At 48.4% G+C, this 26,307-nt stretch overlaps 1 long non-coding RNA gene across 1 annotated transcript in view; it reads left to right on the plus strand.

The window, feature by feature from the left end:
• Positions 1–22,138, plus strand: part of LOC146832793 (uncharacterized) — a 77,302-nt gene extending 55,164 nt beyond the window's left edge. The window contains exon 4 of the long non-coding RNA XR_014961340.1: positions 20,566–22,138. This is a non-coding gene — a long non-coding RNA (uncharacterized LOC146832793). The remainder of the gene's footprint in view (positions 1–20,565) is intronic.
• The last annotated feature ends 4,169 nt before the right edge of the window (positions 22,139–26,307 follow it).

Here is a 26,307-nt window from a genome sequence, read left to right on the forward strand (position 1 = left end):
AATACTGATCAAGCGACTTAATGAGACCCTTGCGAATCTCGGGGTCACGCAAGTACCATGGGTTAATGGGGGCGATCCGCCCAGCGGATCGCATCCCGGTATCGAAGAGGAGCCACAATGGGGAATGATCGGAAATGCCCCGGGCCAGGTGCTTAACCTCCCGGACCCAGGTGGTCTGGGCCGCGGGCATAAGAAAATAATCTAGTCTGGAGAGACTCCCGTGGGCCCCGGAGTGGAATGTGTACTGACTCTGTGTCGGATGTATCAACCTCCAGCAGTCCACTAGACCGAAAGTGTCCAAGAACCCGCCGAGCCACGCCTGGGCGGCAGAGAGGGCTCTGGGAGGGTAACGATCCAACTCGCCAGAAATCACGGAAATAAAATCCCCACCCACAAGCAAGAGACTATCAGGAAGGTCAAGTAACATACGACCCACATCAGAGAAAGTGGAGGTCTGGAGGCCCGGGGGAACATAGACCGAAACCAATGAAAGAGTCTGCCCCTCCCACCTTCCAGTCAAGGATGCATAGCGCCCTCTATCATCAAGAGTGACTTTGTCGATCTCAAGCGGGAGGGAAGATCGCAGCAAGATGCCCACCCCTCTGGATCCAGTGGTGAAGCCAGAGTGTGCAACCAGTCTGTAGCCCCCCCTGTTCATAGCATGACATACATTGCCCACCAAGTGCGTCTCTTGAAGAAATACCACATCAGGGGCCAATCGACGCAAATATTGCAACACAACCCCACGTTTGATACGGTCCCCCAATCCGTTGACGTTCCAAGACATCAGTTTCAAACCGTCCCCCCCCATCCCAACACAAGAAGCTGGAGTCCCCGGGCACGCGGCCAGACACCTGAAACTAAATGGAAACAAACACACCGCCTTGAAAAGAAAAAACACACCACCCAACAACCACTGCCACCCTCCCACCCCCATACCATTGCAACTCCCCCCACCCTGCACCCCTGCCCACTATACAGCCCCCCCAACTTGCAGTGTGCCTGTCGCCCTAACAATCCCATGCTACAAAAAGACCCTAGAGGAGGAAAGGGACCCGTCCCCGCCCGCACCCAGACAAAACATTAATAGACAAAATATACAATTGAAGTAGAACCTGGCTGAGCGCAGAAGGAAATGTCAAAGTGGAGGACCAAGAATCATTCCTGCAGAGGCCCACCGCCCTCGGCACCGCCAGTACGCCCGGGTCGTTCGCCCCGGTCCGGCAGGGAATCCAACCAGTCACTCACGGTGTCAGGGCGTTCAAAAAAGATAGTCCGATCTTCATATTCCACACGAAGCCTGGCAGGGAAAAGCATAGAGTATTTGATTTCCAGATCTCGAAGACGGCGCTTCACCCCCTGAAAGCCCATTCTCTGTTTCTGAACGAGTTGGGTGAAGTCCGGGAAGAAGTTAACGGAGGAATTCTCATATTTAACTGGGCCGTGCACCCTCGAGGCCTGCAGGATCGCATCCCGATCTCTGTAATGAAAATGTTTTGCAATGATAGGCCTCGGGGGAGCTCCTGGTCGAGGCCCACCGCCCGGGACACGATGGGCACGCTCCACGGCGAAGAACTTGCTCAGGCCTGAAGGAGCAAGATGATTAAGGATGAGATCTTCGACCATGAGGTCCACCGGACGATTGTCGGAAGTCTCCGGTACACCTATGACACGGATATTGTTGCGTCGTGCCCGACCTTCGAAATCCTCCAGCCGCCGGGACATCGTGTCGTTTGCAGACTTTAGATCGCCAAGAGTTGCCTGGAGGTCTGATACATCCGTAACAAGAGTGGATGTCCTCAAGTCCAGCGATTGAACCCTCTCGTTAGTCTTAGAGAGATCCGCCCGAATTAATGTGACATCAATGGCAACCGTGTCGATTTTACAGGCCAGAGCCTCGTACTGTTGGGCGATGGTCTCCCTTATGCCGTTGATGGCGCCCATAACGTCCTGCAGCGACAATTCCGTGGGGACGGACGGGCCCCCACCGGAGTCCTCCGTGACGGCAGTTGCTGGCCCGGGGGATCCTTTACCCTGGGTATAACGATCCATGATGTTACTCTGGACTGGTCCTCCACGCTGGGATGTCTTGGTCCTCCGTTTCTCGGGATCCCCCTTGCCCGCCATCTTGAGCGATGCTCACCGGTGGGGTCCGCCCGGACCGATAGCAAAGGGGTGCCAGCAGATCAGACACAGGCTGTCCGAGAGCCCACTCGGAAGAGTTCGAGAAAAAGACACAAATCAGTCCAGAGCAAAGGCCGGAGGACGCCCCAGCCGAGCGAAGTAGCTCCTCGATCAGGCCATGCAAAAGTGCTAAAGCGAAACTGAAAGTGGGGGCACGGTCATTGGCAAGGCTCCAATGCCGTTGTTGTTCAACTACTCCCCGGCCCCACAGTTCACCAAAGCACCGGGCACAGCTTCCAGGTGGGCCTCCAAAGTGCAAGACGCTGTATTTCAGGGCTCCCAGGTCCGATTTACGGTTTGAAAAGAGTTATGGATTCAGCCAAGGTTCATCTTCCAGAATCCGTCCAAAAAACCAGGATAATGTCAGGATAAGTTGCGAGGAGCGGCAAGGGTCCGGGGAGCCCTGTGCTCACGCGACCATCTTGGATGCGCGCGAAGCTCCTCCTCCGAGTCTAGGTATTGTTGTTGCCTAGATGTATCTGGGGGTGAGCCAGTGTAAAGGTCCTCATAGAACCTTCTGAAGATGCAGGTTTTGGCTTTGTCTGAGTGGGTAAGTATACCACCCATATCCTGTATGCCCCCAATATATTCTCGCTCCCTTTTTTCGTGCAGCTGTCTCGCTATGTGAGATCCCACTTTGCCCCCCTGGGCATAGGATATCTGCCTGAGTCTCAACAGCGTGTATTCAGCCCTATTCGTATAAATCGCCTTGATTTTCCCCTTCAGTGTACTAAGCACATGCTGCAATACTAGGGATGGTGTTTTCTTATGGGCCTTCTCTACCTTCTCTAGTTCCCTCTCCAACTCTTCTCGTTCCTTAGCCCTTCGTTTATTTAGTGTTGTATTCAATCGAATACATTTGCCTTTAAGGACAGCTTTAAATGCATCACAATTATTCTGAGGTGATGTGGCCTGGGGTTGATTTAGTTTGAAGTATTCCGAAATGGAGGCTTAACTCATCTCGCAAAACCCTGTCCCTCATTACAGAGATGGGAAATACCATCTATGAGTGCCGTTGCCTATTGCATCCCCAGGAGAAGCTGATAGTCACTAGGCTGTGATCTGAAATCTTAATTGGGAGCATCTTGGCCACCTGTTAGGAGCCTAGCAGAGATTAACTTATAAATCTATGGTCTAGCTTAAAGTAGGTCAAGTGAACGTGTGAGAAAAATGAATAATCTTTAGTAGTGGGGTAAAGCGTTCGCCATGCATCTTTCAGACCCAGGGCCTGCATTTTCTGTTTGAGACCCTTTGGGAAGTTGCAAGTAGCTGCCCTGTGCGGATGTGTACTGTCTAACTCGGCGTGCCATGTTAGGTTAACTTAAAATCTCCCATAAGCACCACTGGCCCCTCCGCAAACTCGCTAATCAGATCTTAGAGGGACGTCAGAAACAGCACCTGTCAGCATGATCATAGCCAAACGAAATATAGCGCAAAAGTGGGGAATAGAGAACATACCATCTTTAATGCAATGGTGTAATGATATTGATATGGTCATGGTAGCGGAGAAAGCCACATTTATTAATAGGATATGCCCCAAAAAATGGGGAAGAGTGTGGGGTAAATGGAATGTATATAGAGGAAACACCTGCACGCCCCCAGAAGAGGAGAGTGACTCAGACGATGACATGTTGTTGTGAAGAAGGCATATGTGAACCAATATTTATGCAATGTATCGATTATATGTAAAGAAGTGGAATTAAGATGATAAATTGTACATGCAGATCAATGTTGTTTTCAATTAAAAAAAAAAAAAAAAAATAGAAACAGCTCCTGTCCCTGTGGTGGGAGCGTAAGTGGAGATAAGCGTGCATAGTCTACCTCTCAGTTTCCCCTTCACCATAATTGTCCTACCTTTCTTGTCTGTCTTTATGGCCTCAGGTTGAAATGTTGCCGAACTATGGAATAGGAGAGCAACCCTTCTCTGTTTGGTGTTGGTGGACGATCTGTAAATTAAGGGATAGCTTCTATGACGGAGTCTAAGTTCTTCGGCTTTTTTAAGGCGCATTTCCTGCAACGCTACCACGTCAAACTGGTGGTCAGTAAGATACTTCCAGACTTTTTGCCATTTAAGGGGCGAATTTAAGCCTTTAACTTTCCAAGAGGCTACAGAAAACATTTTATCGATATTTGTCCCCTGTGTCTCTCAAGACTACCCCCTATGAATCTTGCCATCTATCAAGCTCGTCCCATCCCCACAAGCCCTCATGACCTATCCGACTCTGGATGGAATGCCTGCAATCCCATCGCATATGAAGTGCCTGATTGTCTCTCCGAACAACCACCAGGAACCCACCCCACTGAAAAAAGAAAAAACAATAACATCCCTTAGAAACCTTACGCTGTAGAGCCAACGGGCGCTTAGCAATTTCAAACTTGAAGAAGAAACATATGGTAACGGGCGTCATGGTCAGATCCCGAGACCACGATTGCCGGTTTCTTCATGCAGAAAATAACCTCTGGAATTGGTGTGAACCGATGTCCACTGCAGCTAGGCCATTGTGTTGGTAGTGTAGGGACATTTCTGGCCACCGTCTATCTCCTTTCGCATTTATTCCAATGTAATGCTGCTCCAGAGTTAAAGAGGGAGTCCTCTCTCATGGGCATAATGCATCGATATGACACCTTCATTTTGAGCTAGGTTTGCCTTTGGAGATCGTACGCCATTGTCGAGTAGCTTTTTGTGTCGCTTCCAATCCTGTTGTAGAGCCGTGACTGCCAGTCCTATCTGGAATCGGGAATCCCAGAATGCGTAGACCCTCTTTCAGATCCGCGATGTGTCATGGTTTGTTGTTGAATTCAAAAGCAAATCCAAAGGGAAATGTCCATCTATAGAGAATGTTGTCTTCTTGCAGTTTCGTCGTTATCGGACATAGTTGCTGTATGCATGCCAGCGTGGCGGGGGCCAAATACTGGAAGAGCGTGCAATTATAGCCTTGGAAAGAGGTCTCCTCTTTTTCCGTGCAGCCTGTAGGATCGCTTCATTCGTCTTAAAAGAGTGCAGCTTGACGAGTACGTCTTGTGTGCATCTACGCTCTCCCGTCTGTTGGTTCCCCACACAATGTACCCTGTCAATCTCGATCTTCGACTGGCATGGGCTCAGTATCTCAGCAAAGAGGCCCTCCATGAAGGCTCCCAAGTCTGGCCACTCCGCACCCTCCTCCAGGTCCCGAATTCAAATGTTCTCCCATCTGGATCTATTTTCTAGGTCTTCTGCTTTCATGAGAACCTGGTGCAGTTGCACCTGGAAATCTTGCTGTTTTTCCTGCATCTTTGATGTGCAGGTATCTAGTTCTTATGTCTGGTCCTCCAATTCCAACACCCTGGACCCTACGGCGTCTATATCTTGCTGGACGGTTGAAATGCGACCGTAGAGGTCTGCCCTCAATTGATCTAGAGAGGCCTGTAGGTCATGCTTAATCTCCGCACATAATTCTGTTTTAAAGTCTCTAAGCGCGGCCACTAGATCCTCTCTAGTAAGCGCCATTGTGGTAGTCTGCCCCTCTACGTCGTCCGCTGTACCCCTGTTTGCCGATGTGAAGTAGTTGGAGACCTTCTTCGATACTTTTTCTTTTGGCATAAGGGCTGTGCGGTGAGCCTTTCCCGTGGGGCGTGATACTCGCCTTCTAGCTTGTGGGCACCTCGTGGAGATTGGAGTACGACAATGGCTTTCTATTAGGCTGTAGCTAGGCAGGAGGCAATGCTCTGAGGAGTCAGTCTGGGGAGAACATCTTAGAGTCAGGCATGCCGAATGATGAAGCGAGTGACAGCGTGGAGCTTCACCGCCCTATCGCTTGGCTCTCCGGGTGGGGATGTTTCTGGAATAGAGCTGTGTGAGGATTACTCCCCCTTCCACACCTTTGCGCTCATGCTGCCCCTATATTTTTAGTGAAGTCCTGTACCAGGCACCATTTTGAAGTCAGGCACGGCCTTTGCCTGGTCCCTCCGATTTATGCCTAGGCCTGAACAGCCCTACAAGTGAAGGCTTCGCAATTAGGGCAAGTAGGGCCCCCCCAGGGCTGCCTCAGCGCTCCAATCGGTTGCGCCCCGGTGGCCATCTCACCTCCTTTTTTTGATATTCAAATTTTATTGATTTTGAACACATGAAACAAATCAGCAGGTACACGGAGATCAATAAGTCAAGTACAATCCTGTAGTCAATGCATCCCCCAGGCACGAACCCCAAAAGACATACACAGACAGGATATGGCGTCAGGCTACTCGAAACCCTCAACATTACCCAACCATTTCCCCCACACTTTACGATACTTTTTGCTGCACCCCTTGGCCATGTACAGGGCTTTCTCCTGGGTCACGTACCAGTCCACCCCTCTATGCCACCTTCCCAGATCAGGTGGATCGGGACTTATCCAGGCCGCCGCTATGTCCCGTTTGGCTATGATCATAGCTGTATTAAAAAGTAACTTTTCGTTTCTGGACCCATCCAGCCCATCTGTGATCCCCAGTAGTGAGTGACGTGAGTCATGGGGAACCCCCCAACCCAGTACCTCTGTAAGTTCTGCCTCGAGAGACCCCCAGAACTTCTCCAACCGGGGGCACGACCAAACCATGTAGAAAAAGTCAGCCAGGGTGTGCGCACATCTCGCACATGACACGTCCGAGCGCAGCCCGCTCGGAAAAGGCGCAGGGGGGTGAGATACGCAGCGTGCAGGTAGTAAAGCTGAATCAGTTTAAGTTTGGTGGAGCCAGTGACTGTCCTGGGGGCCATGAGAGCATCGCACCAATCCACTTCATCGAGGGGTCCCACCCATTCCACCTATTGTTCCCTCAACTTATCTAAGGAGGTGGGGGTGTTGTTAACTAAAGTGCGATAAATGCAGAAGATGCCCCCAAGTCCCCCATCAATGTCTGGACCTCAATGGAGCTATATTCGGGGAGCCTCATGTCATCCGGGATGTGTGTGTGGAGGGCGTGTCTCATCTGCAAATGTTTATAAAACTGGGACGAGTGTAGGGAGTATCAGGTTTGAAGCTCCTGGAAGGAAAGTACCTGGCCTCTAGCCCACACGTCCCCTAGTTGTGAGATGCCAATAAGGTCCCAGGTTTTAAATCCCTGCAGTCCGCCAACCTCCCAGAGCCAGGTCCCATGCCAGAGAGGTGTGCATTGGGTCAGTTCGCGCCTCCATCCGAAATGGCGCAATGAGGCCCGCCAGGCCAGTAACACAGAGCGTGTCACCTCAGGCAATTGGGTTGGGATGGGCTCCCTGTGCATCATGGCCTGGATTTTAGTGAAACCTAGTTCACTCAGCTCCAGCCTATAGGCCGGGTCAGACCAGCCCCCATTGAACCAGTCATGGACCACCAGATGACGTATGGTCAGGAAATAAAAGTATAAGTGCGTCATCCCCATACCCCCATCAAAGTAGGGAATCCGGTAGGTGGACGGAGCCAGGCGCGCCCTCCCACCACCCCAGAGAAATCGGGTAATTAAACTGTCCAGTTCCCGGGACCAAGTACTGGGAAAGCAGAAGGGGTATTTTGGAGGACATAGAGAAATCTGGGGAGGATCATCGTTTTAAACTAGGCCACCCTCCCCAGGGGTTCAGAGGTAGCGATTTCCATTTAATGAGATCTACCTTGGCCTTCCTAACCAACGGTGCTACATTAAGAGCTCAGCCCAGCTCGGGGAGGAGGGTAATCCATATCCCCAAATACTGGACCAACAAGGTCAAGTAAGGTTTCAATCGTTGAGCCATAATGGTGGCAAACAATTTAATTTCTGTATTGAGGAGGGAGATGGGACAATAGTCCGCGCATCTACGAGACGGGGGCTGGAATTTCGGGAGAACCACAATAGTGGCGATGTCCGTTTCCTGCGGAAAGGAACCATTCTCCACGGCCTCGCGGAATAAGCTAGTCAGGTGGGGCATTAGCGTGTCTCAGTATGCGGCATAATACTCCTGAGGAAGACCATTGGGGCCCGGGGTCTTACCTGAGGAGGTTAGGGTGATCGCCTCTTCGATTTCTTTGCATGAAATGGGACGATCCAGGTCTTTCTGGAAGGCCGTTTCTAGCCTAGGGAGGCACACCCTACCCCGCTCAAGGAGGGCCGAGAGTGACAGCTCAGGGGGTTGCGTTGTGTATAGTTTCTGGTAGTCGGCCGCGAAAGTGTTAGCCATCTCTAGAGGGGCACGGTGCACCCCTCCAGCCTCGTCAGCCACCTCTGGGATAATACGATGCGTCCTGGGGTATGTGGCCAGCCTGTGCAGGATCGTGCCATTTTTTTCCCCCCAACCATAGATTCTCGCCACCGAAGACCTCGACAGGAGCTTAGCTGCGTCCAGGGATAACTGTCTAATGTCGTCCCGAAGATGGGCAAACTGACGGGCTTGGGCGACATCTTCTGATGTGGATAGTAGCTGTTCCAGGCGGAGTGCCTGCGCCTCCTTGGATGAGATCTCCTGCAATTGCGCCTGCCTCTGGATCTTTAGCTGTCCTTTAGCAACGCCCCATGCCAGCTCACCTCCTCGATGCTCAGGCGCCTTTATGTCGCGTCTATCTTCTCCGCGACTGGTTGCCCCTCGCACCACCGGGAACCGCGTCGCGGGGGGGTGAAACCTGCCCAGAACCCCTTTCTGCTCAGATGAAGCCCAGCAGACGGCTCCCGCTACCGCTACCGCTGCCGCAGCCGCCGCATCCACAGGTCTAGGCTATCCCGGGGCCCCGTTTGGTCAACGGCTGTGGCACCATCTTGCCTCATCGCGCAGCTCCAGGCCCCGCTGTAGAAGCCGTCACAAAGTACAAACTGCAGTGTCGGAGTTATGCCCTCGGTCATCTCACTGCATCACGCCACCTTCATAGCCCGATTTTGGTAATTTGCGGTCCACCAACTTCGAGGAATCACAGTCCAGCAGTTACGTGGCGCTGGAGTGGATCACGTCCACCCAGCCATCTTGTCTGGCCACGCCCCCAAAAGATTCATTTTAACATTCTGAATTCAGGCATACTAAACTTTATTTTTCTACCTTGTTCCCAGGGCCAGTTATGTTTATAAGGTGTTATAAACAAACTCCCCATTCTCTCCTGTGGGAACAGGCAGCCTTGCAATAGTGAAAAAAGAAATTGGCAGTGATTCACTATCAGGACATGGCTCACATACATGGGCATGTCCTGCCTTTCACATACAATGCACCCTGCCCACAGGGGTACCTTGGGCCTACCTTAGGGGTGACTAATAGGTAGAAAAGGGAAGGTTTAGGGACTGGCAAGTGGGTGCACTTGCCAAGTCGACATGGCAGTACTAGACTGCAGACAGGCTCTGCAATGGCAGGCCAGAGTTACATTTTGCAGGCTGCTTCTGTGGGTGGCACAATCTGTCCTGCAGCCCACCAGCAGCATTTGATTTACAGGCCCTGGGCACACACAGTGCACTATACTAGGGTCTGACAAGTAAATCAAATATGGCAATCATGGAAACACCAATCAATAACAGTAATTTACAAAGGGAGCGCCTGCACTTTGGCACTGAACAGCAGTGGCAAAGTGCCCAAAACATCTAGACCAGCAAAACGGAGTCCAACACACAGTAAAAACACAGGAGGCAAAACCAAAAATGAAAAGGAGACCCACGCCAATGGTGCCAGGTCTAACACGTGTCCCCTCCAGCTGAAATGTGGGGAGAACTACCCACCCTATTGGGAGTTCTCTTCACTAAAGCGGAAAAATCTGGACAGACCATCAGCATTGGCGTGTTCTGTACCAGGGCGGTGTTCCACCATGAAGTCCATCCCCTGTAGGGAAATGGACCACCTCAACAGCTTTGGATTCTCATCCCTCATCTGCATCAACCATCTGAGGGGCCTGTGGTCTATCTGAACCTGGATGTGAGTCCCAAACAAGTATGACCTCAGCTTCTTCAGCAAATACCTCACACTCAATCGCACTCCACCTCTGTTCCTGTGGAAGTAACCTCCTACTAATGAAGGCTACATGTTGGTCTATGCCCTCTTCATTCAGCTGTGAGAGCACAGCCCCCACACCATGCTCTGAAGTATCTGTCTGCACAATGAATTCCCTTGAGAAGTTAGGCGCCTGAAGCACTGGCAGATTTCAGGGTATCAAAAGCCTTCTGGCAGGCGTCAGTCCAATTCACCTTTTTGGGCTGCTTCCTGGAAGTCTGCTCTGTCAAGGGGACAACAATTGTGCCATACCCCCTTGACAAAGCTCCTGTAATACCCTGTGAGTCCTAAAAAGGCTCTCACCTCTGTCTGGGTCTTGGCGGGTTACCAAGCCAGAATGGTATCAATCTTGGGCTGTAGGGGCGCCACTTGGCCTCTCCCTATCTGGTGTCCCAAGTACACCACAGAACCCTGCCCGATCTGGCACTTACTCACCTTGATCGTGAGGCCTGGCCTCTGCAGAGCCTTCAACACTTCCCAGAGATGGTGCAGATGTTCCTCCCTAGTGGCACTGAACACTGCGATGTTATCCAGGTAGGCGGCAATGAAATCCTCCAGTACAACCAACACATGGTTGACCAACCTCTGTAAGGTGGCAGGGGCATTCTTCAACCCAAAGGGCATCACCCGAAAATGGTAGTGCCCCTCTGGTGTGGAGAATGCTGACCTCTCCTATGCCCCATCAGTTAAGGCAATCTGCTAGTACCCAGACGTTAAGTCAAACATGCTGAGGTACCGGGCAACTCCCAACCGATCAATGACCTCAACAGCTCAGGGGATGGGGTGTGCATCAGACCTGGTGACCAAATTGAACCCTCGGTAGTCCACACAGAACCGGAGTGATGGTGTGGCACTGGGTGGGGCAGCCTTTGGGACCATGACCACTGAGCTGGCCCAATGGCTGTTTGAGGGCTCAATCACCCCTAGCTCTAGCATCTTGGAGACCTCCTCCTTGATGCAAGCCTTGACCCTGTCAGTCACTCTGTAAATGTTGTGCTTTACAGGAGGACTTTCTCCAGTGTCAAAATCATTGACACAACACTGAGTGACGCCAAGGGTCATGGGAAACAGAGGATCAAACTGTCCCTACAGTTGGCGATAGTCACTCTGTTGTTCAGGAGTCAGGGCGGAGGAGAGTGATACACAGTCCACTGACTCATCGTGCTCTTTGTCAGGCAGGAGGTCAGGAAGAGGCTCAGTCTCCTCTTCCATTCCAGCATCTGCTGCAAGGAGCATGCCCACTTCGGACCTCTACAAGTGGGGCTTCAGGCGGATTACATGCAGAACCGCAAAGGGTTCCTAGGAGACTGCAAGTCCGCCAAGTACGTGACGTTACTATTGCACTCCACCACCTCAAATGGTCCAGTCCACTTATCCTGGAGCGCACAGGCCCCACTGGGGCCATGACCCATACTTTCTGTCCAGACTGAAACACAATTAGAGTGGCATTCTGATCATACCAATGGTTCATCTCCTCCTGGCTGGCTTCCAGGTTCGCCTGAGCGAGTTGCCTGAAGCGCTTAGTCTGGTTTCTGAAGGCCAGCATGTAGCAAAACACATCTTGGGGAAGTTTACTGGGAGCTTTATCCCAGCCTTTCTTCACCAGACTCAGAGGTCCTCTTACAGGATGGCCATACAGCGGGTCACAGGTTCTGAACCCTAAGGATTTCTGGAGCACCTCTCTGTAAGCAAACAAAAGGCATGGTAAGAGGAAAACCCACTTACACCTCATGGGTTCACCAAGACCCATAATCATGCCCTTCAGGATCCGGTTGAATCTCTCAACCACCCCATTACCTTGGGGGTGGTAAGGAGTGGTGAGCTTGTATGTTACACCGCACTCCTGCCACAGGGACTTCCTATACGTTGATATGAAGTTGGTACCACAGTAGGACACCACCTCTCTGACGAACCCCACACGGGAGAAAATCCCCATCAATGCACGACCCACCTAGAGGGCCGTCACAGTCCAGAGAGGGATGGCTTCCGGGTACCGGGTGGCATGGTCCGCCAAGACCAGGATGAACCTCTTACCCATGACTGTCTTAGGTTCCAGAGGCCCCACAATGTCAATACTTACCCTCTCAAAGGGGGTGCTGACCACAGGGAAAGGTTGGGGAGGAGCCTTACACTTCTTCACACTCTTACCACTTGCTTGTCAAGTCTGGCAAGAGCTACAATGAGTATCAGAGTGCTTGCACATCTGGGGCCAGTAAAAGTGGGTGACAATCCTTTCAAAGGTCTTTTCTTGTTCCAAATGTCCTGCAAAGGCACATCATGAGCCAGACCCAGTAGGAAGGCTCTGAAGCGCTGGGGTACCACCAGCACACGGGCTGACCCAGGCTCAGCAACCTTAGGCTCGCAATACAGGAAACCATTCTCCCAGTATATCCAATGGGATCCAGACTGATCACCTGCTGCCGGGTTTGCAGCCTGCTGCCGCAAACCAATAAGAGAAGGGCACATCTGCTGTTCCTGGCAGAATTCTTCCCTGGAGGGGCCTCCTTCCTGCTGCCAACGGGTCACCTAAGGTAGGTCTCCCAGTTCAGCCACTTGTTCCCCTGTAGGCTCCAGGGCATCTCCCTCAAGGTTTGCCTCCTCCTGGACCGTGGGAACTTCAAGGGCTGGTTTCCCACCCCCCCCCCCCCCCCCCGCCTCTTCTCTTTCTCGCAGGCACCTGGGCCTCTTTTTCAGGCTCCAGATCCTCTTGACTGCCCTTACCGGCTGCCATGGATGAGTGGTCACGTATGCCCACTCAGGCAGACCCAACATCTCCAAATGAGACCTCGGCTCCACCTTCGCCCAAGGGGAGCTCTCCAAAACATTGCCTAGCAGACAGTCAACAGGCACGGCTGGCCTCACAGCTACTTTCAAGGTACCTGAGACTCCCTAACTGAAAGGGAACCTGTGCCACTTTGCAGAGGGACTCTCAATTGTAAAACGGAAACTACTCGGTAGAATGCATTGGGGACCACCTGCTCTTCAGACCCCAGCTGACAGCTGTCACAATGACTCCAGTGTCTGTCAGAGCCTTCACACTATGGCCATTGATGGTCACCCACTTCCTGTACTTTTCAGTGTTATCAGGCAGATGAGCTCTTGGGACCATCTCACTGTCTCCTAAAGAGACCAGAGACATTTCTGCGGGAAACCACCCATCTTGGGCACCTGACTCCTCCCCCAAGGCTACACTAGCCATCTGCCGGGGCTGTGCACCAGTGGGTGCAGGGGTAACATTTTTGGGACACCCAGGATCCCCTTGGAAGTGGCCCACCTGACCACAACCATAACAAGCCCGGGAACCCCTCTGAACAGGCTTATCTGTTGGGACCCATGGCTTCTTCTCAGTGGGAGGCTGGGGACCCTTATACTTTGGGGCCCTTTCTGGTACTCCTTCTGCTTACCTTCGTCACCCCCACTCTTCTATTGTGGACCCTGCCCACCTTTGGCGGAGTCTCCCCCACAACCCTTTTGTACCCAGGTGCTGACTCAGTGGTCTGCCTCCACAACAAGCTTTCTGTGATCAGTCAGCTTAAGGTCAATCAGGTGCTGGTGTAGCTCTGGAAAACAATTAGTTTACAAGGGCTCCCATTTTCTAAATTTCTGCCTATAAAGCTCTCGGGTCAACCCATACCTGTCTATCAATGCTTGCTTCATGGGGGCATACAACATCTGATCCTCAGTGGGCAAGTTCAGCAAGGTTTCCCTCCCTTCTCTGACAAAGCGGCCCACAATCCTGTTCCCCAATCTTTCTCAGGGACCCGGTGGGACCTCATTGCTACTTCATAGGCCTTGAACCACTGACCAATATCCTCATGCTTCATAAAATCCTTAATACCATCCTTGGGAATGTATACCTTTCTGTCCCCAGGCACTGATGGTGTGCTGCCACCAGAGGGATTGATCTCTAAATATATGTTTTCAGATCCAACTCCCTCAACCCTCTCTCATGCTCTAAAAGCATCCTCTTTTCCTTCATGACCAATTTCTGCTTTTCCAACTCCAACTTCTTATTTTCTATGTCACCTTCCTTTCCCAGCCCGAGCTTAGCAAGCTACCTCTCGTGCACCCTATCTCTCTCTCTGTCCTCCAACTCCTCTGAAGACAGACCCCTTTGAGAAACACTGCTGCCATCCACTGAAGGTACCCTCCCTCATGGCAGATTCAATTGCCCCTCCTGTTGCTCATCCACATTCTTTGCCTCCACCAGGCTCCTCATCTTGTCCACTGGCATTTCTGGATTCCAACCAGGCCCTCAGCGCCTTTTGGTATTCACCCTTTCTGGTGAGGCTTTTCACAGGGACTTTACATTTTTTGCAGATAACTTTCAGTTGAGACATAGTGTAGGTTTCCACCCTATCTTCCTCAAATTCAATATTAATGGATGTAATGGATACTGGCTTGGTCATGATGACAAAATTGGCAGTTCTTTACTTCGCAGAAAAAACAATCCAAGGGAAAAAGTTGAATAAAAGTATGTGGTCACATAAAGGTCTGCAGTATGTTAGTAGTGTACACCAATCACTGTATGTTAATCACAAATACAAGTCCAGGATCCTCACTGCTGACCACCAATGTTAGAAATTGGGGTCTCTACTTGGCAGAGGTCGGTACCTTTGTCCAAATAGGGACCCTTGCTCCTAGTTAGGGTAAGGGGGATACACTCTTAAAATAACCCCTGCTCACCCCCTTGGTAGCTTGGCACAAGCAGACAGGCTTATCTCAGGGGCAGTGTGTAAAGCATTTGTGAACAAATACAGTGAAAACATCACAAATGGACACCACACCAGTTTAGAAAAATAGTAAATCTTTATCTAAATCAACAAGACAAAATACGATAAAAATCCAACATACAATACCCTTGAAAAATAGTACTTGTGCAAAATACAATTGTGCAATTGGGGAGAGGTGTTGGCCTAACGGCTAGGGCAGTCAGCCTTGAATCTGGGGAACCGGGTTCGAGTCTAAGCAATGACGCTGAACATCCTGTGATAATGGGAAAATCACTTAATCTCCCTGTGCCTAACAAAAATGATGAATGTGTCCTCATGTAACGCAACTGGTGCTATGTAAAGCTCTCTGATACCCGATACTGGGTCAAATTTGCACTATATAAAGCTCTGTAAAAAAAAAAAATAATAACCTTTAAAATGCAGGAACATCGATAAAACACAGTTCTTCTGACTCAGCAGCTCCTCCTGGGGCTACCGTGATACTAAATACGACAGTCTAACAATTCTAGCCGACCGTGTCAATACGGGCCAGCTAAAGCGTCAACAGACTTGGACAAAGTACCTTTCTTGTTGCGACCAACACGTCGGTGCGAGTTGGTTGAGGCAAATGTTGCTGGTGCGTTGTGAAGCGGAGCGTTGCGGCGGGCGGTGTCCTCCCGATGCGGTGCAGGCAGTGGCTTGTTGACAATGTTGGTGAGACCAGGGCTTACGTAGAAGGGTGAGACGGTGCTCACGGCGGTGCTGGCAAGTCACGGTGCGGCGACTGAGCCAGTCAATGTTCGGGTCGGGCAGCAACGGAGTCGGTGAAGTCCTTACAGCGTGTAGCGAAGCGTTGCGGAGTGCGGCTCCCTCCGGATGCGGTGCAAGCAGGGGCTCAATGACGGAGTCGGTGAGACCAGGGTTGCTTTGTGCAGCGAGGCGTTGCTCTCGGTGGTGCTTTCAGGACACTGAATCCTGCGACGGACTTAATGACAGAGTCGGTTACCCTTTTCTTCTGCGGCGACGATCAGAGACGGTGCCCACAGACACGGTGAGGTCTTTGCTGTTCCTGAGACCTCTAGAACAGAGAGCAAGCTCAGTTCAAGCCCTTGGAGATCTTTTCTTCAAGCAGGAGGACAAAGCAAGCAGCAAAGTCCTTTCTCCTTTCCTTGGCAGCAAGTAGCCACTGCAGGCCAACCACAGACAGCAACCAGCACAAGGGCAGTATTCCTCCTCAGCTTCTCCGGCTCTTCTCAAAGGTTCCTCTTGATTTCCCAGAAGTGATCTAAAAGTCTGGGGTCTGGGTCTGGGTCCCTCTTTTTATACACACAAATCCTTTGTTCTCTGGAGGCAGAGAGTGTCTGTACCCAGCCAAAACCAGTTCTGTCCTCACTGGTGCAGCTTCCTGGCAGGAGGTGGGGACAGCATTGTTGAAGGCAGACCAGGGCCATTCAGGTGAAAGGAAATCTCCTCCCCCTACTCTAAATGCAGCCTACGTCTATTCAGCCCAGTCCTGACTCATCAGACTCCTGGAGCCACTGCCCCTCTCCAGCCCCTGTCATCCAAAAACCAGACATGCAATACACAAACCTAGCAGAGGCACACTTGATGGTTAGGCAACAGAATACCTACTTTCTAAAAGTGGTATTTTCAAACACAGAATGTAAAAATCACCCTCACTAAAAGATGCATATTAACATACTGAATTCATGCATAGTAAACTTTATTTTCCTACCTTGTTTCCAGGGCCAGTTATGTTTATAAGATGTTATAAACAAACTCCCCATTCTGTCCTATGGGAACTGGCAGCCTTGCTTTAGTGAAAAGCGAAATTGGCAGTAATTCATTATCAGGACACGACACACACACGGGCATGTCCTGCCTTTCGCTTACAATGCACCCTGCCCACAGGGGTACCTTGGGCCTACCTTAGGGGTGACTAATATGCAGAAAAGGGAAGGTTTTGGGACTGGCAAGTGGGTGGACTTGCCAAGTCGACAAGGCAGTACTAGACTGCACACACGCTCTGCAAGGGCAGGCCAGAGTTACATTTTGCAGGCTGCTTCTGTGAGTGGCACAATCAGTGCTGCAGCTCACTAGCAGCACTTGATTTACAGGCCCTGGGCACACACAGTGCACTATACTAGCGTCTGACAAGTAAATCAAATATGCCAATCATGGAAACACCAATCCATAACAGTAATTTATAAAGGGAGCATTTGCGCTTTGGCACTTAACAGCAGTGGCAAGGAGCCTAAAGCATCTAGACCAGCAAATTTGAGTCCAACACATAGCAAAAACACAGGAAGCAAACCCAAAAATAGAAGGGAGATCCACACCAATGGTGCCAGGTCTAACAGGCGTGTCGTAGCCCAGTTACGAAATGTATAAAATGTATTGTTATGCTTGTTGATGTCGGTCCCTCTGCAGCACTCCTAGAGACTGGGCAGACTGGGCTCCACTCTGAGTGTACCTGTATAAACAGATAAAGGTTTGTATTCTCTACTGTCTGACTGACTCTTCATTTGGTATGAAAGACTGAGAGGTGATCGTTAGTGACCTGAGTGACCCGAATCTGACAACTTCCTTCAAGAAACTAAGAAGCACAGGAACAGGCAGTACATATTTGTAGGTACCAATGCTTGTTGGCCGGACAAGGAACAAAAGCAGCTGGACACAAACTCAGTTCATACAGTGATCCCCCTTCTTCCCCAAATCGTCAGTTTAAGAGCCTTATTACATTTTGGAACAAAGAAGGCACAGAGACAAATATTACCAAACATAGAAATGCAGAGAAAGCATGAAGAGAAGAAAAACATTGCTTATCTGTAACATAACTCATGTTAGGGAGACTGGGTGAGAGAAAAAAGGGAGTCAAGGCTTCGTATACATCTTTGGAGTGTTAGAATTAGCCTGAGATATGGGAAAGATAGGAGAACAGCCAGACAAGGCTTCTCTGAGATACTTGATACCAGATGTCTGGGTGACGTGTACGGACAGGAGAAGGTGAGGGGGTCGTCTGAGAACTTTGACTGGAGTGTAAACAGAAAAGGAAGGAGTGAATTACAGATGGCTTGGAGAAGCAGCTCCAGTAGTAAAAGACGAGATAGCTCAGTGGGTTGGGAAAGTTTAGAGTTGGAAATAGATACATAGTACCTACATATGGATACATACATTTCCTATTGCTGAGGACTAGTTGGGGTAAACACTGAGCTTCTGCACCAAGGAGGAGATAAGCTGCAGAGGAAGCACAGGAGAAAGGCAGGTGCAGAGTGCCAGTGGAACCCGCTCTCTTCCAAGTTACACACCTTGGTGGCCATGAGGCGTGAGGAAAGTGTTCCAGGTGGCTAGGGATAGCCACCAAGAGCAAAATGAGATCAAAAGCATGCAAAACGGCCTAAAAGGAGCCCAAGATATCAGCAGGAGAAGGATTTGACATTTGACCCTACCAGACATCAAGGAGTGGGTGCTGCCTTGTCGCCTGGCTACTAAAACCCCTAGGGTAGGCCAGGGCTTGGGGGTCGCCGCGAAGAGTACTTTTTATTTTCAAACCCTGGGAAGAGGCGTGTGTGAGGCCCCCTCCCCAGAGCACAGAAGGTCTGGGATCCCCAACCCCCAGGCCAGATTCTAGACTGGGGTAGCCTGGGACCCCAACTCTGGGCCCAACTACCGTAGTGAATGCAGGGAGTGCCGTCGCACCTCCCATGGAATGAGCAAGGGGTCTGGGATCCTCAGCTTCGGGCCCTGACAAGCATGAAACTGAAGGGGGAGTGCTGCTACATCCTCCCCCCATCTGTGGCGGGCCTGCCCTGCTCTGCATGCCAGTGTTAGGGGGAGCGAGCAGCCACCACAAGAGGTTGCACCTTGCTTGCAGGAGTGGGCAGCGAAGGAGAGGCCACTGGCTCCTGCAGCTGCACAGAGCAGTGCAGGCCATGCGGTGTGCTGGCAGGGGCAGCCAGGGACGGGCTCCCTGCACTGCCCCCAACTAAGGAGGTACGTGGGTGTGTGCATGTAGGACCAAGCTCCCCCAAAATGGAAACAAGCATTGGCATAGCCAATAGGTCTCACCTTTGGGACCTTATAAGTGTTTAGCCATGCAACAGTTGCATAACTAAATACTTATAAGGTCCCAAAAGCGAGACCTATTGGCTATGCTATGGTTGCTGCCACGAAAGTGATCGCGATCAAACATCAATGCGGCCGTGCGGCCGCGAAAGTGAAACTAATCGCGGTAAAAAGCGGCGCGCGCGCCCGCGCACATGCACTGTAGCTCTAGGCTGGCCTGGTAGCACTTTTTGTAGCCCTCTCAATAAGTCTCGCCAGACCAGCGCATGCGCTGGGTCAGGCGAGACCTAAAAAAAGAAAAAGCAGTGTGGCACAAGGTCGTGCAGCAACGGAAACAAAGGGAAAGAAAGGCAGTTGCTCTCTTTGGAGCAGTGGGAGATCCGCTCATTAAATATGCATGCTCTCGGAGGAGCTTCCCCTATTGCACTGTGGGGCTTGAAACTGGCAAAACATTTGCTGCTGCTTGTGGGGGGTGCCAGGATACTGGTGCCACCACCAATAGCCTAAAAATGAATGCAGGGGAGCAGCAGATGCATTGCAGCATCCCCTTAATGGCCCAAGGAGCTTTCAAGAAAGTATTGAACCTACGTTTACAGGGTCCTCATAAGATGGACCAACTCAGGATTTTCTTCAAATTCTCAAACACTACCTAGGCTGGAGCCTGTGCTGTACAGGTGAGAGTGCAACGCCGTCTAAGGGCTACATCTTTGGTTGTAGTTAATGTGGCCTGAAGATGTTGAATAAAGGTCCATGTTGTACAGTGCTCTCTAGGATCTAAGTCAATGATTGTATGTTATGTAATCATAATGTGATGCTCTCTAGTGGCTATTTGTAAGATTGTGTTTTCATAATTTTAAGTATTTAAGAAACTCACAGACGTGAAGTTCATTTTTAAATGCTTAATTGATATAATAATGTTGACGGTGATTACAAAACAAAGGGCATATGCTTTATTAACAGTCATAAGTGCATTTACGCAGAGTTATTATCGATTATTGCATTTACTCAGAAAATGGTGATGTTTCTGACATGGATTTGTTGAGTTTGAACTTTAGATCAGGTCAATAGACTTAGCTGATGTGTTTATATAACCCTTTAGAGGGTCAGAGGTGATTATGAAATGTCATCAAAGTTATTTCCACCATCCTTTTGTATATTGGTAAATTACTCAGAAGTATTTAATAGTGTGTATGTAATAAATGTACTTTTTCTTTTCTTTTTCTAAAGAAAAGCACAGACTGGACAATTATTTATTGAGGTTTATTATTGCGTGCCAGTAAATTGTGATTGCTAGCCCAAACCACCTCCCCTGAGTAGGCCTTGTACTGCTCTGCTCCGCTACTCTGAAAAAGTCAAGCATTACAATGAGGTTTCCAGTGGAGGGCAAATGTGGACCCATTATTTGTGCAGGCCACACAACTAACAGCCCATTTCCTTAGAGTGTGCAGTTATTATTTGTTTTGAGCAAAGTGCTGTGTGGCTAGGGCTACCATCTAATGATTTTGAAACACATGCACTCATTTTATATTATGGGGCTGTTACAGAGGTGAGCAGGAGTAGATCAGTTGAAAGTATTAGCGAGGTAGGGAGACATAGGTTGGACTCTTATAAGTGCTATGTGCGACCAGAGCTGTCTTGATTCAAATATATTTTTATATTTTGATTTTGTTGTTGTTCTTGTTACAGGTTGCGTTCCCAGCCCAGCAGTGAGCCTATGCTGAGGTGGATTTGTGGGTATTCCTTTGTCAAATGGGCGGCTCATCAGGTGGAAGTGAAGATCGTTCAGCAGGCGGCTGGGTTTCAATGAAGTCAAGTTTCAGTTAGAGTGATAGTGAAAAGAGGGGATGAGTTCAGGGTAATTACTACCATGTTTGGCTGAAAGATCAAGGTTGTTTGGATGTCCTGCTGATCAATTTGGGCGAAAACAATTTAGCTTAGTTGAAAGGTTTAGTTCTAATTAGGAGTATAAAGAGGGACTTTGGGGGAACTGCCTATAAATTAAGCCTCACTGCTGTGTGCCAAGCTACCAGAGAGTGAGCACAGGTTAATTTGTGCTTTGCTTGCATCTTACCCTGCGAGGATTGTGGTGTGTTGTTTAGTTCATATAAATCTATATAGGATCTGTGCGTTTAGACAACATAAACTGTGTGATTGGTGGCCAGACTGATTCCAGACACCCCCACCGGATATGTTCGCCTGAATACCAGCTAGCTCACAGTGCCACTATGAACCCCTCTTACCAAGGAGAGAGTAGTTTCTGGCAACTATCGAACATGACAACTTTGACCCCTCAGGGGTCGTGGAAACAGTACAGTACTTTTTGCTCAGTCACTCTTGCTCACTTCGTCTCAGAGAGATACACAGAATAAACAATATGGACGTTTTCAATAACAATTTATTGAACCAGTGTCATTCTAGTGTCAAATACGTGTGCTGCAACAAACATAAGACAGAAACAGATGTATACGGTTAGAAGCACCAATAGAGTAAATAAATGGTAGAGTTCTACCATAGTGTTGAAACAATGGATATATGCGGGCATATAAATACATGCCAGTAATAATGTGTACTCCTACGATGCTAACCCTAACTAGATGTACCTAAATGTACCTAGCATGTATGTAGGTGTACAGCCAAGAATTCCCCTAGGATAAAGCCAACCCCATTACCTGATGTGAGAGAACGAAGGACCCTGTCTTGGTCTTGAGATGGACACCCTGCAAGGGAAGTCAGACCACTGCGTGCTGGAGTGTCTGCATGCCAGGATCTTAGCGTCGTGTCAGCATGGAAGTCTTTCTCCTCTTCCTTGCTCAGTGGAGATGTGGTGCTTATATATCTAAAAGGCTCCCTCAGGGGTTCTACCTTGCTGTGTCATGTCAACCGAGGATGACGATAGTGATGAACTTTATACACAGTTATTATGCAGAAGATGGTAATCCTGCTGTGATTCTGAGAGTCTTCACGAATCATGCATAATAAATGAGGCTAGCTTTTTCAGAGAAAACCACACGACATTTACTCAGCACTGAACTAAGTAAAAGGTCAGCACCAAAAACCGTTATGTAGTACAATGGCAGGGTAAATGTAGGTGAAAGGTTAGGAGACTACCCAGGCCTAAATCGGGGTAAATAGTGCTTGACCAGAGCTTATACCCCAGTCAGCCAGTAATCCGATTTGTATCACCTTGGTAACGATGAGTGAGTAGGGTTAGAAAAACACCAGCAGCCTTGAGTTTTTTTGAGTGGCAGGTATGATGAGGGTTTAGAGGCCACAATAAGGTTGGTTAGGCTGCTGGATGGGTGGGTTAGCTCATGAAGGGTTAGGGTGAAGGGCTGGGAGTTCCTTAAGAGTTCAGAGGTACTATAAATGAAGTTTTGGAGCAAGGGAGAAGAGTTTGGAAAGAAAGTTGGGGAGTTGTTTGAGTTTTTGGAAATGTTTAAGTGTGGTTGAGAGTGGTGTAGTGCTCATGATTAAAAAATGATTGAGAAATTGACAGTCTGTAAGGCGTTGGCCAGGTTACTGTTTGGATATTGTGATGCGTACATGACTCATTAAAGCTGCCTTTTTCACATACTACAATGTTTTGCTTTCCTAGGGTACTTTGTCTCACGGGATTGAGGCTTGAGGGGCAGGTGACAAAGAAGTCTTGCCCCCCAGTCATTTGTGCAGGGATATCAGGTGGGGGGCTAATGGGGTTGTAAGCAGTCTGGAGTGGGCACCATTTTGTGGTAGGCGACACATTGGTCACAGGTGAGAGAGGGTTTTGTCTTCCAGTCTGTCTCACTGTCTGTCTTGCTTCACCTTCCAGATAATACAGAATCTCCCACACGGTGGCTCAACACTCGGCGAAGCAGGAGACATGAAACACAACTAACACCTTTGGAAAAGGGTTTTATTTTAAAAAATGCAAAGACTCTCTTTTTAAAATAAGGCTTGGGATTTTATTTTACACGATGCTTCCCAGATGCTAAATGCAGAACATTAAAAAAAAAAATATATATATATATATATATATATAGATATATATATATATATATATATATATATATATATATATATATATATCATCCAAAGGATTCACTTCGCAGTAAATCAGTTAGCACGCACTCACAGTCTGTTAAATTATCCCAAGTTCTTTATTTTCCTTTAGTAGGTCTCCAGTCTCAAAATCAACCAACGCGTTTCGCCATCCACCGATGGCTTGGTCACGGTTAGCATTGTACATTACATTTACCTAATAAGAACATTTGTTGTTAGTCATGTGGGTGTTGATGTCACACCTTCCTCAAAACATGGAATTCTGGTATATGTAGTTTTTCACCATACATTATTAACAAAGTATTTGCAACTACAACCAATAGTCGTGCGAGTTTTTCGTTTGTGTGGTAACCCATCATATTTTAGTCTGAGCCACCATTGCGGTTAAGCTTTTTTTATATATATATATATATATATATTATATGTGAATTATCCAGTGCGTATTTTGTTAATCCGTGTTTTGTTGGCATATGTGTAAGTCACTTGTTCCATTGGTTGTGCATAGGTGCCATTGGTATTAGTCACTCGGAGTTAATTCACATAAAACATTTTTAGGACCCTTACCGCTATTATATTTTATTTGTAACAGAGAACCGGTTCTCAATGGGTTTCACAGGGATCCCATTATTTTGTGAGTGACGTTTCACTGATTATATGCAAGGTGCATATAATCAGTGAAACGTCAATCACAAAATAATGGGTTCCCTGTGAAACCCATTGAGAACCGGTTCTCTGTTACAAATCAAATATAATAGCGGTAAGGGTCCTAAAAAATTTTTATGTGAATTAACTCCGAGTGACTAATACCAATGGCACCTATGCACAACCAATGGAACAAGTGACTTACACATATGCCAACAAAACACGGATTAACAAAATACGCACTGGATAATTCACATATAATATATATATATATATATATTAAAAAAACTTAACCGCAATGGTGGCTCAGACTAAAATATGATGGGTTACCACACAAACGAAAAACTCGCACGACTATTGGTTGTAGTTGCAAATACTTTGTTAATAATGTATGGTGAAAAACTACATATACCAGAATTCCATGTTTTGAGGAAGGTGTGACATCAACACCCACATGGCTAACAACAAATGTTCTTATTGGGTAAATGTAATGTACAATGCTAACCGTGACCAAGCCATCGGTGGATGGCGAAACGCGTTGGTTGATTTTGAGACTGGAGACCTACTAAAGGAAAATAAAGAACTTGGGATAATTTAACAGACTGTGGGTGTGTGCTAACTGATTTACTGCGAAGTGAATCCTTTGGATGATACAATACGGCATGGCTCGGCCACAGCACTGCACCGGATAAAGACGCGCCAGGGGTCCTACGAACGGAGCTGGTTTGGGTTGATATAAATAGATATATATATATATATATATATCCTGCTCCCGTGCACCGTTGGTCAGCGTGTCACTCCTCAGGCGGGTGCTCATCAACTGTACATCAATGCTGAATATCAATATGATGAATGACTTCGTGGTATTTACCAGGGATTGATAAGTGTGGATGTAAAAACAAGACTTAGGCGTTAATAGTAACATTGTAATACCATTATTTAATGGTATTGGTACTGTATGAGCATTTCTCTCTTTATGCCTATGCTTATTAATATGACAAGCAATTTCGTTATCTACATCACGAACTGTCAAAGGTGTGTCTAACTATGAAAATTGGGCACTGATGACTAAGAATGGCAAACACTGACGAAGGACAAGTTCCGAAACGCGTTTGTTTGTTTGTTTGTTGCACGCTCCAAATAAAGGATACTTGTTGCAATTTGACCCCGCGAGTGCTGGTTTCCTTGTTGAAAGCAGGAATCGGTAGCGAGAATTTGTATCGCGGAGCATCGCTGCGACGGAGCACCCGCCTGAGTGACACGCTGACCAACGGTGCACGGGAGCAGGATTTATAAAGCGAAGGCACCATCCAGGATCCCCAACGTGGGAAAGGATTTTCCTCCAGATTTGGGCATGATGAATGCACATGGCGAACCATGGAAACACAGGTAAGCCAAATGTGCAATTTCTAATATTCAAATTCGAATCCAGGACAAGGCGAGGGGCGATTAGCAGCATTGTATACCTTTGTTTGTGAAGGGGCACAGGATCGTAGCTCCAGCTAAACAAACAGGACAAAATGGATATGTTTAGCGAAACAGCGCGCAGAGAGGCGGCAGCTGGTATGTTTAAAAAGAATAAGTTGGTCACTACAAGTCTGGGAGTAACAGAGACAGGACACATGACTAACACCCTACAAGCACAATTCAACAAGCTTGAGAGACTATATGAAAGAGAGATACGTAAATGGTGGGAGGCCACCTCACTTCAGAATTACATTGAGGTGGAAAGAGTGCCCAGAGGGCTGCGTATCTACACAGTACCGGCATATGAAAATCCAGATCCACTCCTCCTTGAGGAGTGGGCGACACACACAGCGCAGTCATGCAAAGGGATGCTGAATATACTCGTGAAATTCGCATGGAGTGATAGAAATAAGGTGTTAAAAGAGATCGAAACCTTGGAGGAGGAATTAACAACAAACACAGACAAGAACCATAAAGATCAATTGAGAGAAACAATGAAGAAGCGGCTTATGCAATATGAAATCAAGATTAAACAGAGAAAACAAGAAAAATTTGAGCGCGACGAGAGAGACTATGTCATGGGCAGAATACTAACTTTTGCAAAAAAATTCGAGGAACCAAGAAGGGAAATATCTAAAAGAAAAACAACTACAACTTTACCTCCAGTCAGGGTAGAAACATCTGAATCAGAGGTAACTGAAAATGAACAATCAGGGGACGAGGTCGCAGGCCCATCCGGAACACAACAGAAGACCCCTTTTCAGATGGAGTTCAACGTCATTCGCCAATCTTGGCTGAGGGGAGGCAAGAGCAAACCCCCGGAAGGAGAAGACAAACCAGAAGGGGCGGCTGGAAGAGGAAGGGGCAGAGGCAACAAAATGTCAAGAGCGACAAGGAGCAAGAGAGGAGGCAGATGGTAGGGGAAGCAGATCGGCTAACCATTATCAATCTAACTCCCAAAATTCTAACTACTATGGAAGAGTCGGTCCTACAATTGGGACTAACCTTTTGCCCGTACAACCACCTTGAATTCACACAAACACGGATAGATCTCTTTAAGTTCATGCGGAAATTAAAACTACATAAGTATTTTAAATTGAAGCCTACTATCAAGGAAGCTAGACAGCTCAAATCCCAAAGTAGAGAAACCGACTTACTGACAGTCAATGATTTGACTACCTTGGAGGTGTTGGAAGAGTTGCGTCAAGGAACATCATTAGAGAACATCAATGAAAATGGAACAATGACACAGAGAACCAGGTGTTTGGGTATTGAACAAGA

This window comes from Triturus cristatus, chromosome 5_1 (assembly GCF_964204655.1).
Source record: "Triturus cristatus chromosome 5_1, aTriCri1.1, whole genome shotgun sequence".
NCBI lineage: Eukaryota > Metazoa > Chordata > Amphibia > Caudata > Salamandridae > Triturus > Triturus cristatus.